The sequence below is a fragment of the Paralichthys olivaceus genome, chromosome 16 (genome assembly GCF_024713975.1).
Source record: "Paralichthys olivaceus isolate ysfri-2021 chromosome 16, ASM2471397v2, whole genome shotgun sequence".
NCBI lineage: Eukaryota > Metazoa > Chordata > Actinopteri > Pleuronectiformes > Paralichthyidae > Paralichthys > Paralichthys olivaceus.
Window position 1 is genome coordinate 18,991,489 of NC_091108.1, and position 14,703 is coordinate 19,006,191.

Consider the following 14,703-nt stretch of genomic DNA (forward strand, 5'->3'; position numbering starts at 1 on the left):
CACCAAGTTAGTTGTGAAACAAATTTGACATAAAGATGCAGCATACTGACTTTATCAATGGGCTAAAGATACAATCTTCTAAATCACCAATTTTTTCATTTTTTTTTCAGATTATTTTCTTCTGTTATATTCTGTGAGTGTGCATGCAAAATTGTTTAAATATTACAGTCCTAGTGTTCAGTTGAAAGTTGATCAAAACATGAGACAGTAAATGAAAAAGCTAAAGAGTTTACTGAATTTGCCATGAGCAAGATCAGGTTGACAGCTAATTATATTGGCAACTGGAAACATTAGTTTAATTGTTAATTGAATTGTTTACAAAGAAAAATCTAATCTGCATTGGCCAAAGTATCAAAAACCGAGGCCATCTGTTTTTGGAAATTGTTAACAACTCTAAAATGTCTTTTTAGCTACGCTACTAGCACAAAACAGACTATTTGATGGATTTACACAAAATGTTGACATTTATTGTGCCCAGAGGCAATAATGACAATGACTATAACTCTTCATCATGAAGTTTGACATTTTCAATTATCATCCCTGATTTTTATTCATGTTTAGATCTACAGTGAAATGTCTCAGTAATGGCTGGATGAGTTGCCATGAACTTTGGTACAGACATCCATGTTCCCCACAGAATGAATTATAATAATTGTATGGTCCATTAGTGTTTCATGAGGGCAAAGATTTTAGTACATTATTACCCCAACTGTACTCATTGTTTAGAGCTTTGACCCAATGTTACCATGCTAACACCATAAACTAAGAGAGTTGATGAACATTACTAGCTAAACATTACCATGTTAACATACTTTGTTAGGCTTTACACCAACAAAGAATTAATTGTACAGCTGTAGACTATATTAGAGGAGCAGTGGACTTATTGGAGCTGACAATTCCAATTCTGAGAAGGTTTTGCTCTACTAATGGCTTTTGAAGAAGCTCACATCAAGGTCATTAGCGGCAATAAAATACAGCTTCTTAAACCATTATTATTTAAGAAATTCTAATAATGGTTTTCTAAGTAAGGGGGAGTAAGGAGCATGAGGTCGTTTTTTGTTTTGCAATACAAATTGACGAGCACAATTTAATTTTGTGAGCCTGATGAAACAAAACAGTTACAGTGAGGAACATTAAAGTGGAGAAAAGAAAAAAATACATTTATTTATTTGTTTGGGGTTAAGTTAATTAGGTTTGAATGGTTGGTTGCCACTGTATATTGGTCCTATGATACAGGAGTGACCTTAACAGTGGGTAACCCGCCTCTAGCTCCCCTTGCAAACCCTCAAAGTGATATACTAGATGTTGGATGGATGGATTTTATTGCTTGTAGGGGAATGTGGGTATAGGTCATCAAAATCAACATGGAGAATTGTGTCATCGAGGGTCACATGGTCGTGCATTGGTCAGCACTGTTGCCACAATCATTCTTGAATTGGATATTTCTATGTCGATGTTCTCCTTTTACCTATGCGGGTTTCCTCTCAGTCGAGACATTCAGCTAATTGGCTAATTGCCCAGAGTTGCAAATGTGAGCATGGATGTTGTTTATCTCTATATGTCAGTCATGTGATAGGCTGACAAGCTTTCGAGTGCTTGCTCGTCCAATGTCGGCTGGGACAGGTTCCAGGCCAAACACCCGCACCCCCACCATCACCTCCCCTCGTCCTTCTGTGACCCTTAAGGATAAGCGGTATAGCTAATGGATTATGGACTTTCATCATACATTTAATAGATTGTGCCATTGTAAAGACTGTTTCTATAGCACTGTAGAATGACGCTGTGTGTCTAAAGCTGACACACATTCAATAGCCTCAGGCTATATTGGTGAGTTCAGAGTCAGTTTGTGTTTCATTGCTGGGATGTTCAGTATCTTGGGGATATGTTCATTGAGACTCAGGAATTGAACCTATGGTTTTACAATAAAAAAAAAACCCTGCCAATATAACCCTGGCCCCTGTGTTTACTTCACTCATGCACATGTAAACCCTCAGGAGTTTAGTTTTAAAAATGCTCTGGCACATTTTTCCCCCAGCTAAACACTGCAGTTTGATAAGCGCACTTAATTGAAGTGTCTCTGCCTTTTACTTTCTTTCCCTAATACTCCTCAGTCACCAACAGCTTTGTCATGATGCATCTATCATCACAGAGATTCCTTTGTGGGTGGAGAAGGATAGTGCAAGTTTTAATTTGTCTTTGCCCTATGTTTATCACCACTGTTGTAACCTCTGTAATTATACCATGCGGTGAAGCCGCTCGCGAACGTAGCTCACCCAAAGGATCTGCGGAAAATGTATAATTCATGGTGTTGATTGTATTTTTAGCCGCTCCAGCTTGTTGTTTGAAGACAGAGATGTTGCGCTAAACAAGGGTTACTTTGTAATGAAGATGAGGATCTACAACTTTTTTCCACCTCTTTTAATTTTCATTCATGTCCATTGGGAGGTTGTGCTAAAAGATGTTTTCTTTTTATTCTCTTTCTCAGGTACCCCGCTCTGTATTTTCAAAGAAAAAGAATCCACGTCAGTGCCTGAGTTAATGTCATTCTTTATTCTTGTTTAATTGATATGTCTCTTTCAAGCTAAAGCAGAGCTTTGAGAACTCTCTGCCATTCTAGTGAGTGCCATTACACGACATAAAACATTTATTACTTTAAGTTCTGACTCGCCCACATTTCCCTGTTCGTTACAGTGACCTAATTTTAATGTTGAGAGCCTTCTTTCATTTTAAATTGAAGAGCACGAGAACATGATATTTGAGCCATGAAACGCTTAAGCACTAACAAGCAGTCTGCTCTCAAACTATTCAGTTTGCTGTGGTAAACTGTACTTGTGAGTAAAAACTGGGCTGGTGTGTGTGTGTGTGAGAGATTCTGATAACGAGTCCAGCATTCTATTGAACTCAGTGAGAAACATGGTCCTGGTGAACTCTCTCCTCCACTCTTAGTGTGTGTGTGTGTGAGTTCATCAATATCAGCACATTGGTGGTGACCTGCAGTATGTGGAGGTCAGCTGTGTTTGAAGGTCTCTCTCTCTCTCTCTGTTTATCTTCCATTAGCTAGCCAGCAAGGGTCTCCCATGGAGATGCTCAGCCAATCACAGTGTGGCTCTATGACTTATTTATGAAACAACAGGGGTTAGGGTTCAAAATTGATGAATGGTATCACACAGCAGGACCACTTATACAGACCATTTATGCAAACTCTCATTCAGTTGACACTGGGGGTTGGTGGTGTTGTGGCTTACATTTCACTCCAGAGTCCAGAGACATAAGAGAGAGACAGAAACCACTTAAAAAGATGGTGGTTGAATGACACATATTCCACCCCCTCCCCCAAATAAGCCAAGTGTCTGGTTTATAAAAGGCAAACCAGAAAACTAGTTGTGTTGCTGCACTGGTGCAAGTGCACATTTAAGGACAGTTTCAAGTAATAACGGCATCACGTATAAAATGGAGCGACACTTGCAGGAAAGTTCAGGCACTCAACTCGAGCTGTGCTGCTTTAATCATGTGACATGCCTCACACTTGACAACCCTCTGTAATACACACCCTCCCAAATTGGGTGTCGATTTAAGCTGCAAAGCTTTCCCATCTCACCCTTTGCTTGTCAATGCCTCTGCTGCCCTGGGACAGTATCGCTCCCTCCTCCACCACCCCAGCACCCATCCGTAGGCTCAGACAGCGGGTTTTTTGGAAGATATTGGGGTGGTAGATCTCGGCTTAGCTTTGGAATTGAAAAGTGATGTTGGGCTTGAAAACGTTATTGACCACTGCTATAACACATACCGTAGGAGCCTACCAGGATCAGGCATGCACATTTGTAGTCATAGTAACAATAACACTACTTGTAGGAATGCTGCATATGTAGCCCAACCCTCGTCATCGTGGTAACAAACATAAATATGGTGGTAAAAGTTGTGGAAGGATCATGGATGTAAGAAACATTATTGCAAAATATGGAGTCTGTGCCATGTGAATGTTATAGGCTCAATATTCCAGGTAACAGATCAGATAACATTATGTACCTCTGTTAGCTTGGCACACTTTTTATTTTTTCAACTCTTTCTCTCCATAGATTTCTTCCAACAATTTTCTGGCAATTTCCACACAATAGAAACTACAGTTTTAAGGCAACTAGAGAACGTTGATTTACTCGAAATATTTATTAACAAACAATTCCCATAATTGTAAAATAAAATTAACTGTGAACTGTCATTGTGGTAATGCAACATGAACCTTCATCTTGTTCCATTACTGGGATGGAAGCAGTAGTTACATGTTGAGAATAAATTATAACTACAGTACATAATGTAACCATCACCCAGGAGAAAGGCTTTAATATGTGCACCATTAAAACAGTTCACACTCGGATCACTGGTTAACGCTAATGTTGTGACGTTGAAGATGTTTTTGACTCACTTCCCGAGAGACTGAGTGAGCTGAGGTGACGCTTTGTTGGCTGCAGTACCACAGTCACTACTACAGAGCGGCGTGTGTGTAAACTGGTATTTAGTATATAACTATTACTATATATTTAGTATAATACTTTAGTGAGAACTTGAAAAGTGATATCTGTATTTACTGTGGTCATAAGCGTGTATCCTGTGCCTGCTTGTAGGCTACATGTTAATAATTACTATATTGTATTACATTAAGAGGGGTTTCAGAATAGTGTGAAATACAGAATGCGATGAAACACAAAGTAAAGGGCTTGATCGGAACCAAACCCACGATTGCTGCGGGGCAAGCATCCATAGTTATGTGTAGGTGTGTGAGGGTCCGAAAATGCTAATGGCGGTAGAGTTTCTATGCTTGTGTTGGATGCATGGAAGTATGTGGGCAGTGAGGGTTACATAGTTTGTTACAGAAATCTCTTTTTGTATGTTAAGGCAGAATAAGTGAGCATTAACACAACATTTGTGGTTGTACTGTAAACGATGGGACTCTCAAAACCTGTGCTGACCAATGATGGACTGATATGCAGACATATTGTCTTGTTACCTCCAAAAGATGATGTTGTGTAGTTGAGTTAGCATTATTACCATTAGGCTAGCAATACCCTGCTATAGCTCAGAAGAAAAAATGTCTATCAAACAAAACAGATTTGGGAAATGTTAGGATGAGTTTTACCATTGACAAATGTACTGGTTTCCATCAAGCTGCTTCATTTCCAAATACTGAAAATGCCCAATAGGCTATAATGATATGAATCCCCTCCACACACACACAATTATTTGTAAATGATGCAAGTAACCCACGTGTGTCTGAGTGATGAGTGATCTGTGAGAGAGAGGGCAGGTAGAAGCGTAGATATCAGGTGTTTGCCAGCCTCTGGAGAGGTGTACACCCTAGCGCCTTCACGAGCAACACTAATTAAAACAGCAGACTTGGATCACTGGATCACAGAGAAGCACTGCTAATTGAATTCCACTGTTGGATGTTTACTGAAGCCCTTGTGTGAAGTTTAAATTTAGCAAAAGTAACCCAGAGCCTTCAACAGCATAACTGTGATGTCATAAAACAAGGTGCAATGTCCATATGGGTTGTACAGTCCAGCCAAATCATTTAAGTGTGGGTGTATTAAATACACAGCTTTTATGGCTTTGTATCAGTTTCAGCCAAAATTGTTTTTTGCTTGGGATTATAAATCTATTTTTACACACTGTTTTAGGATTTGAAGATGTAGCTGAAAAAATAACTTAAAAGGGTATCTTGCTATAAAAAACATGTTACTGATTGAATGTTTCAACAAGTGAGTTGAAAGCCTCCAAAATCACAGCTGATGTGATTCTACATTTCCTGCTTTGATGCTGCCTGACTAGTTCTTATTTCTGAGAGCAATAAAAGCTATGCTGTTGTCTCTGCTCACAGTTTGAAGCTTTTTCCTTCAGATTCTCACTATGGAATGTTTATCTTTTCTCCCTTTGACTTTGGGCTTTTTCAGACGCAGTCAGTAGGGTATTATTTTTACCCCTGTCTGTGTGTGCATGCATACGCTCAAAGTAATTCAAATTTGACCCAAACTTCACCAAACTTAGTTGGGAGAATGTATCCATATGCTTTTGGAGCTGAGAAGTGTGAGGAAAAATATAGCTGAAGTAGAGAACTGTATACTTGTGTGAATCCCGCCTGTTTGCTGAAGACGGTAAAATCTTTATGGATGGCCACTGACATGGGTAGGATTTGTCCTAGTGCTGCTGATGGTCACTATATTGTGACAGATTTACAAGGCAAAAAGCACTGTCCTTTTATTTTTAATGCCATTTGGTTTAAATATTTAATACGTATTTGTACTTTGTTACGTTCCACCTCTGCATTTTATACAGAGTTAAAACCCTTGTCTGGATGAAGATTGTTTTAAAATGTAAAACATATAAGTATGGATGTAGTCCCAGTCACCTGCCGTGGCTGCTACAGGTGTTAATACCTACAACTAGGAAATGGGATGAGAAGCCGCATGACGAAGCCCCCTAATGCAGATACATTGTTTTCTCCTGTTCTCTTGTATTTGCAATTCTCTCTGGTGTTCCTCTTGACTGAGCGTCTCTTCTTTGCACAGCAGTATAGATTAAATGTAGTTCACTTCTGTACTGTTTTGTGCTAATGTGGTTGTCACCAGGTCCAGTCAACCATATTTACTTGTCTTAATGTTGTCAAGAGCCTGAAGGTTTGTTGAACCTTAAAAACCATCACGAAGCCTCATCATTCCTCAGCAGCTGAATTCTTCAATAACACCTCCTGTCACACAACAGTTTACAGCTTCTTTTGTTAGTCACACTGTTTTTCCAAACCCTCCCACCATATTTACACTATATCGTGTGACCATTGCACTTTTATCCCTCTGGGTAATTAGCTGCATGCATGTAAAGCTTGACTGTGCAGAGAACAGAAATGAGAGAAAAAAAATCAAAGCCCAGTGGGCTGTAGTTGAAATTCATCATCACGCCATGGTTATGTTGATTGTGTAACCAGCAGTACATTCTATCACTCACCAACAAACATCAATGAGCATCAGTTAGCCTTTATGCCCGAAATAGATATAGATGTGTGAAATAAAAAAAAAACCCTACTGTCATTCAAACTCAATTGAATTGTGATCCATATTCAGTTAACAGGGCACAGTAGCAGCAGCAGCTCTCTGAAGTGGTTGGCACGCGTTCCCCTTGTACTGCAGCTAGATCAGTGCTGTGATGCTTTTAATAATACATTTTCATTAAATAATATATTTTTATTAGGCCTATTGCCTCTTAATGATTCGTCCTTAGAGCTGCTATCCTTAAGTGACATTCAGAGGAATGCATGCTATATCACAACACTACAGTTGGATTCTGTGTGTGTGAGTGTGCGCTTATCATAAATGCCCAATAGCATCTGGACTTTTACGATGCATAGATTTAGTTGATGGGCGATTAACCCTTAATGATGCTTGTAAAGCCATCTGCCACTGTCTTCCAGCGACAGTTCTCTAGTGAAAAGTCAGCTAATTTTCAATAAGGTATTCCATTTAGTGTTCATATTGAAGGTCTTGTTTTTTGACTAGTCCTTTCAAATAACCAGTTATACTAACCAACGAACAGGGGCTTAATTTGATCGAAGAATCTCAGCAAGTCACCATTATTATTACTTCCACCATGGTGGTTATGTTTTCATCTGCATTTGTTTGTTAGATAGCAGGATTATGCAAAAACTACACAACTGATTTCAATTAAACTTTGTTGAGTGTTTGAGCTTTAAACAAGTGTTTAAATAACAGCTTTATATTTCCTATGTGTGAAACACTTTGCTTCCACTCAATGCAGGCGTGCTTGTAGTGCCTTCCTTTAGATAAGTATTTATTTTGCTAACATTTGTCACCATCTGAGCTAACTTGAGTGTGGCTAACATGTAAACGGTTTTTGGTTGTAAATATAAAGTTTAAATAACTATCAAAGAAATCACAAACTCAAGTAGGCTACAGGGGGCATACGATTACTGTGTAGTAACACGTTATCAATACAAGTTAACAAGTTCTGACCTTGATCTTTAAAATAATCCAAATTATATATAGCCTAAGCTATACAATGAATGCTACTTATCCATTGTCAAAAACTCACCTACATGCATTAAAACAAACAAACAAGAAAACAATAAACTACAATTTTATTGAGCATTAAAATAATGAACGTAAGAAAAGTATTCAAAAAGTATCGGTATCAAAATTCAGGACTTGGTGTTGGTATTGAAACAAAGATGTTAGTATCATGACAACACTAAGATCCAACTAAAAAAATGGATCCAGTGAATTAAAATGTTGTTTCATGAGGGGAGTGTTGGGCCTTGGCGGAAGTACTGTACTTTACTGAATGCCTTTCTAGTTTAAACCTGTGCTTCTCCTACTCTGACATGTTAAAATGTCCTTTGGGAAAAGGCCCTATATCTTAAAATGTGCTCTTGTTAACGCAATTGTATGGTTATTTTAAGGTAAGACAAAGTGCTTGGTTAAAGGAAAGAATATTAAAGCTGAGTTAAAGCATAAGATGGAAATGTGTTGATATTTTCAAGATCTACCATCATTGGTTGGGTTTGGAGAATACAAGAAATGACTTTTTTGGGGGATAGATGTAAAAAAGAAGTGAGCTTTAGCAGATCTCTCTATCTAAGTGTTGATGGCTACACCAGCGGCTTGCGACACAAATCACCACGCTTATTATTTCTGTGTTCTTGCATGTGACATTCTAACAAGCATCATCTTGCATTGATGCTTGCATATCAGCTTTTTACATCTGAATGGAACTGCATATTCCAGCATCATGAGGAGCGACCCCTTTCTCATCACATCTCACCATTTGTTTCATTATCAAACCATTTAAAATTATTTATTAGTGTCGCTGTGAGGATGTTACACTCACTGGAATGAAACAAACACTGCCAGTGAACCTGTGTATTTTTGGTTTCAGAAAAATGACAGAACATATGCCTATTTCTCACTGACTTGGCTAAAAAGCTTAATGAATGCCTTTATTTTCCTAAAAAACATACAAAGCTGATTTTTTATGAATGTTCTAAATCCTTTACTAATTACTAAGTAGCAGTTGTCTTTTCTGGCATATTGTTGTATATCTTGGTGCAAAAATACTCAGTGAGTAATAGTGTGAATCATTGGTACTGTGGACATCTTGTGGCAGACTCACACATGTTTGTATGTGTGTTGTTGTCCCTGTGCAGGAGACAAACAAAACAGACCGTCTCGTAAAAAAAATGCTCCTTAGTACTACAAAAGGTCAGAGGCTCCACAGGATGTTTTTTTAAAAGATTTGCCCCAAAATTGGCACAACACAGTATGTGTTCCTGGCCTTCGTTGTTCTGCAGCATAAACTCTGCTTAACTTAATTCAACTAACATCTCAAAAGGTTTCGTTATACACTTGGAAGAGTTTGTTGTACAGTGAGTTGTTTTCTGTTGTGTTCAGGTGTCAATACCAAACGCAGATCAAAGGATTTTGTAATGTCCATCCCCAAAACCCCATGTTTAATTTAGTAGCTTAATTCACTGTGCTGTTTCAGAAACAAGGCGAATGAAAACCATGCACAGATCACAGAGCTCCTAAAGTAAATCAAAAATTAGAGCCATTTCCCTGCTTTTGATGTTGGGACACAATCAGACACAGACACTCCTAATTGAATTGTTATTGTAAGTGTTAAAGTGTTGTTATCATTAAAATGGTTTGTATTTATATAGCGCAAGTGCAGGGTCTAGACAAAAAGGACACATGACTGGTGAAGCCAAAACCAAACAGTGCAGCAAGTTTTAATGAGACGACAGGGGACTGCCGTCAAACACATACCAAACACTCCCATCCCAGAAGGGCTACACTCACAAATACACACACACACACACACACACAAACATGCTCTAGTGCTCTATGTACACAAACAGGTATACAGCTAAGCAAGTGCACAACACACATGCACTTGCACTACAGGAAAAAAGTATTTCCACGCGGACATTTAGCTGATTTGCTGCTGATCTGTGTTGAATTCTGTCTCCACCAAAACATGCCTGTCTCAGACCTGACTGATGAGCTTAAAGGGTCAAAAGATTAAGCTCCATATTCCCAACGTCAGCCATGTCAATCATAGCACAGCGATCTGCATTTACAACGTTGCAGCAACATCAGAGATTACCGCTTTTGAAATGCAGGGCTAAATACCCCTGCATTACGGCGCTGAAATATAGACCTAAAAATCCAAGATTATACTTCAGTAAAATAAAGCCTTAGGCCTAATCCATATTCAAAGTCTTGTCTCTAGCTGGCTGTGGGCCTCTATAACCTAGTTCTGATGGCTGTTATTGGGGAAAAGCTGCTTTGTACTGGTCAGTTGTGTGATGAGGGCTTGGACACGGTCTGTTAAGTTGACCTATATTTGGCTGTCCGCCCTGTTTGTACAGTCAATACCATAGCTCCCCAAATTGGGAAGTCTTCTTCGTTCCCTGATCTAGTTCTCTGATCAAGTTCAAACCTGAGTTTACTATCATATGAAATATGTCATGCATATGGATGTTTCCAGACAAACTAAAGCGAGACACTGCATACACATTTGACACTAAAGTCGGTCTCTGTGGCCCTCACAGTACTGTAACAAACACAACCAATAATTTAATTTGGACTGATTGAAGTGATTCGTCATCATTCAATGGAAGGCGATAGTCAGAAGTTAGTCAGCAGGTCATGGAAAAGTCGGCATCTGGCAGTTATCAGGGAGTGCAAGTTCAAAATGTGTTTTGGGGGCTTAGCTTTGACGAGAGGGGTTTGATGTAGCGGTTGCATTTTTTTAGTGTAGCCTGTTTAGCTTTTGTAGGATTACCAACCCCAGCTTTAACACAACTCTCAGCCTCTCAGCCAACAATGACAACGCCAACATGCCAATGTTTAGAAGGTATAGTGTCTACCATGTTCATACATTTACTTTTAAGAAAGGTAAAGCCTTCAATCCATCCTTGACATAAATGTCTTTAATAGATTACATGGGAATTTATTATATTTAACACAATGGTGGTATGGTGGCCCTAAATGAAATGTCAGAGGGTCACCATAGGATTCAGCCTCCCAGACCATGGATGTCTTTTCAAGATGTTGTGTCAATCCGTCAAACATTAGTTGAGTTATATCAGTTCACCCCAAGGGTCACGCCAACAGTCAGACAAACCAACACATTGGCAGGGTAATTTTCTAACTGAAGTAGTGACTTCCATCCTCAATAAGCTGACATTCTTCAAATTCAAACATATTGCTCAAAAACAGGCAGTGGATGAATTTGAAATGCCTCTGCTGTCGAAAAAAAGCTTTTCCAAACATATTGCTTTTCGTATTGGGCTTTAATCTAATGCTTCCCACCCACAGTTTCTTTGACCCACTCTACTGAAGTTTAATCTCAGTCTGCGGATTGTGTTACTGCTCCAGAACGCTGACATATAGAAAGTTTTGTTTGGAAAAAAAACAACAATCTACTGACTAGGACTGAAATGCACAAAACAAAAAGTGGTGCTGCTTGTGCAAACATGATTAATACGGCTCTGCAATCAACATTGTAAAGGAATTAAATGAATAAATGGACTTCACGGTAACAATAATGGAATATGTGTTAGTCATCTATATTGTTCAAAGAATGTTTTGTGATCATGTCGTCATTGTGCATGCACCTTAAAATAATAATGCCCCCAGTTCTCAAAGAGGCTTTCCTGAGGGAGATATTGCTGTTTCTCTATTGTCCCTGCTTTTTATATTTTCACAGAACAGTGATGTGGCTGGTGTTAGCAAGGCCTAACATCTCCTCTGCATTAGCACAGTATGCATGAGTGTATGACTCATGCCCAATTGCATGACTCAGTATGGATTACAAAGTCAAGCAGTTTTTTTTTACATGTGTTGGCCTCAGCAGTTAAATTCCCTTTTACTCACATATAATGTCCTTGAAGTTGTGCTGACATTAAGATGATATTAAAGGACAATGTTGCAAATTTGAAAAATACAATTACACAGTCTTCTTCTTATATTTAAGTTAAATTCAAGAGAAATAAATCACACCCTTGCCTTGCAAGTTAAAATTTTTACCAAACACTGATATGACTGTCTTTAGTGGGTTTTGTCTGCCCAGCCTATTGTGCTTATTAGCTTATGTATAATGTAGACATGTTGACCATAGACTCTATTTTAAAGTTGTGTGACATGACTGCCCCTAAAAAGCCAAAATCTCGATTGCCACCTGGTGGCTTGCTGCAGTATAGGTCATACAATTCACCTTCTCCATTTTAGTGGATGTGACTTGGACCAAACTTATTAAGTCAAAGATGGTTTCTGTCAGTTTAGGTATAGTTGTCATCTCACTGATGTAGTTTCAATTGTTCATTTTCCAGTAAGTTTGGATTCAAGTCAGATATCTGATGCTATTAAAATGGGGAGAAATGTCATGATTGACAGTTGAGGCTAACTCACGATTGGTCGAGTGAGTGGATTAGTGGGGCCTCTGCACCGTCCCTTAATTGCGATTGCATAGACCCTGGCTCAGAATGTGCAAGATGGCTGTGTATCCAAGATATTTTGCTTCATTTCCGGATAGTACCAAGACGTGTATGATCCATCTTTATCATTAGCAGTCTCGGATAGTGACAGATATTAGCCCACTGACACAGTGGACTGTTATTAATTTGTGTTGCACTATGATTTATCATGTCACAGATTAAAGTGGTGGTTTCACTGATTTAAAGAAACAACATCTCTCCACACGTGACATTTCTTGCTACCTACTTGTTGGTCCAGTCGTCTCATTTTCACAAACTAATCATAATGTATTCAAGTTTTAGGTTTTAGTTTTAAGAGAAATTGAGAGAGTTTCTAATCTGCAGTTATAAGCAATGGATACAGCTGTACAAAGAGCAACAAATTGAATCACTGGGATTCCCAGGAAAAGGCAAAAATAAAAGTGTATTAGAGGGATTTAGGTGTGTATTCTCTGGAAAGAGAGGGATAAAGATGGATTAGGATGAGTAGAGGTGATAATAAGAGTGATGTGTGTGTGTGATACAGGAAGAGTGAAGAGGGACAGAAGAGAAGATATTTATTTTAGAAGAAGGAGGGAGGTAGATGAAAGAGGAACGTGTAGAGGAAATAAAAGACATGACATCACATTACAATGTTACGCTGTTGTGACCTGGGCAGTAAAAAGAGGAGAGAAAATCGAGATAGCATGATGACTGTGAAGCATGCAGTGGTGTCACGAGGTCAGATAAGCAGCTGAGGTACAGTGCATGCTCGGGGGAGACGAAGTCATGAGGGCTGAGGTGTGCTGTAGTGTCACAGGTTCAAATCCAACCAGTAACCTTCCGCGTCATCTTACTTGTGTCACGCTCCACTGCCTGCTGCCTAATGAAGCAGAAATTTGCAGAAAAGATGAGGAGACACTGAAATAGGTCAAGTGAACAGAAGTGGGCAGGGAGAGAGGGAAGGACAGAGAGGAAGTTTAGAGGCAGAAAGGCAACAAGAGGAAGGAGGGAAAGGAGGATGCAACGGGGAGAGAAGGAATGGGGAGAAACATGGAGAGCGGGAGATAGTGTGAAAAGAATGGTGGGTGGTAATGAGGAATTGTGAGTTCTGAAAATGTGACGAGGGGTTGGTAGGTAAGGAGGAAGAGCCTACACTCCAAAATGGAAGACAAGCAGAACCAGGTCAGCCTAGCATTCGGTGACCAGAGATTGTTGCCTAGCAGCAAGCAGGACTCTTCTCTTCTCTTCTCTTTTAGCCCTCTTTACTCCTAACCCTCACCTCTTCCTCTCCTTTGCCATCTGCATGTTGTCATTTTCCATGCCTCTTTTCATTTCACCTTCTCATCTCTTCCCGCCTTTCCACTCTTATTCCTCCGCTCTGCTCAGAGGCTTCACTTTTACTTTCACCTTGGCTAGGCCGACAGCCAGCCTTTTTTGCGATCTGCACGTCTGTGTGATGATGACAAGTCTTTCATCAGGGTGTAAAAGCTGGCTGATGCAGCTGTTAGACCAGATCTGTGCAGCATAGGATTACATAGCACATGTGAAGCCTGTGTCCTCCCACGCGTGGTCAAATACAGGATGACACATGTCATCAAGCGTGTGTGTGTGTTTGTGTGTGTGTGTGCCAATGGCTTGGACTCTGATACTTCCAGGAAGTAGTTTTTTCCTCTCTTGTTCATAGGATGAGTTTTGCATAATGTATTTGTCTCCATTTTTGTCCCCTGTGCCACAGATCTCCATTGTTATTAAAAACATATTGAAAACATATGATTGAACCACAGTGTTACCCTGTGTGACATGTCTTTTCATTACTAATGAACACTCTGCAGTTTATTTATATAGAGTTAATCCCAAATGCACCATCTTGCTTCTAGAAATACTCAATGCAACATCAAATGCGGATTAATCCACTTCTATAAAGAGTTCCTAACCAATGTACTATAAACTCTTATTAAAGTAACATCTGCTAAACACTTAAGCTGCCAGCTGTTTAGGAACTTGTTAAGCCTTTTTACAAAAGGTATCCTTCTGACTCATTTTAAATAAATAAATCAAATCTTCAGTGGGTGCTAATGGGTTTGGAGCCGAGAGGTGAGATATGGATTAACACGTTGGTCTACAATAAGATGTTGTTACTGGACTGTTTTTTTTATTGCTACACAGCCTCACGTACAAATTAC

General features: G+C 39.3%; 1 protein-coding gene across 10 annotated transcripts in view; it reads left to right on the forward strand.

Annotated features, from left to right (window-relative positions):
* Window positions 1–14,703, forward strand: part of ctnnd2b (catenin (cadherin-associated protein), delta 2b) — a 154,789-nt gene that overhangs the window by 14,306 nt on the left and 125,780 nt on the right. The window lies entirely within an intron of this gene.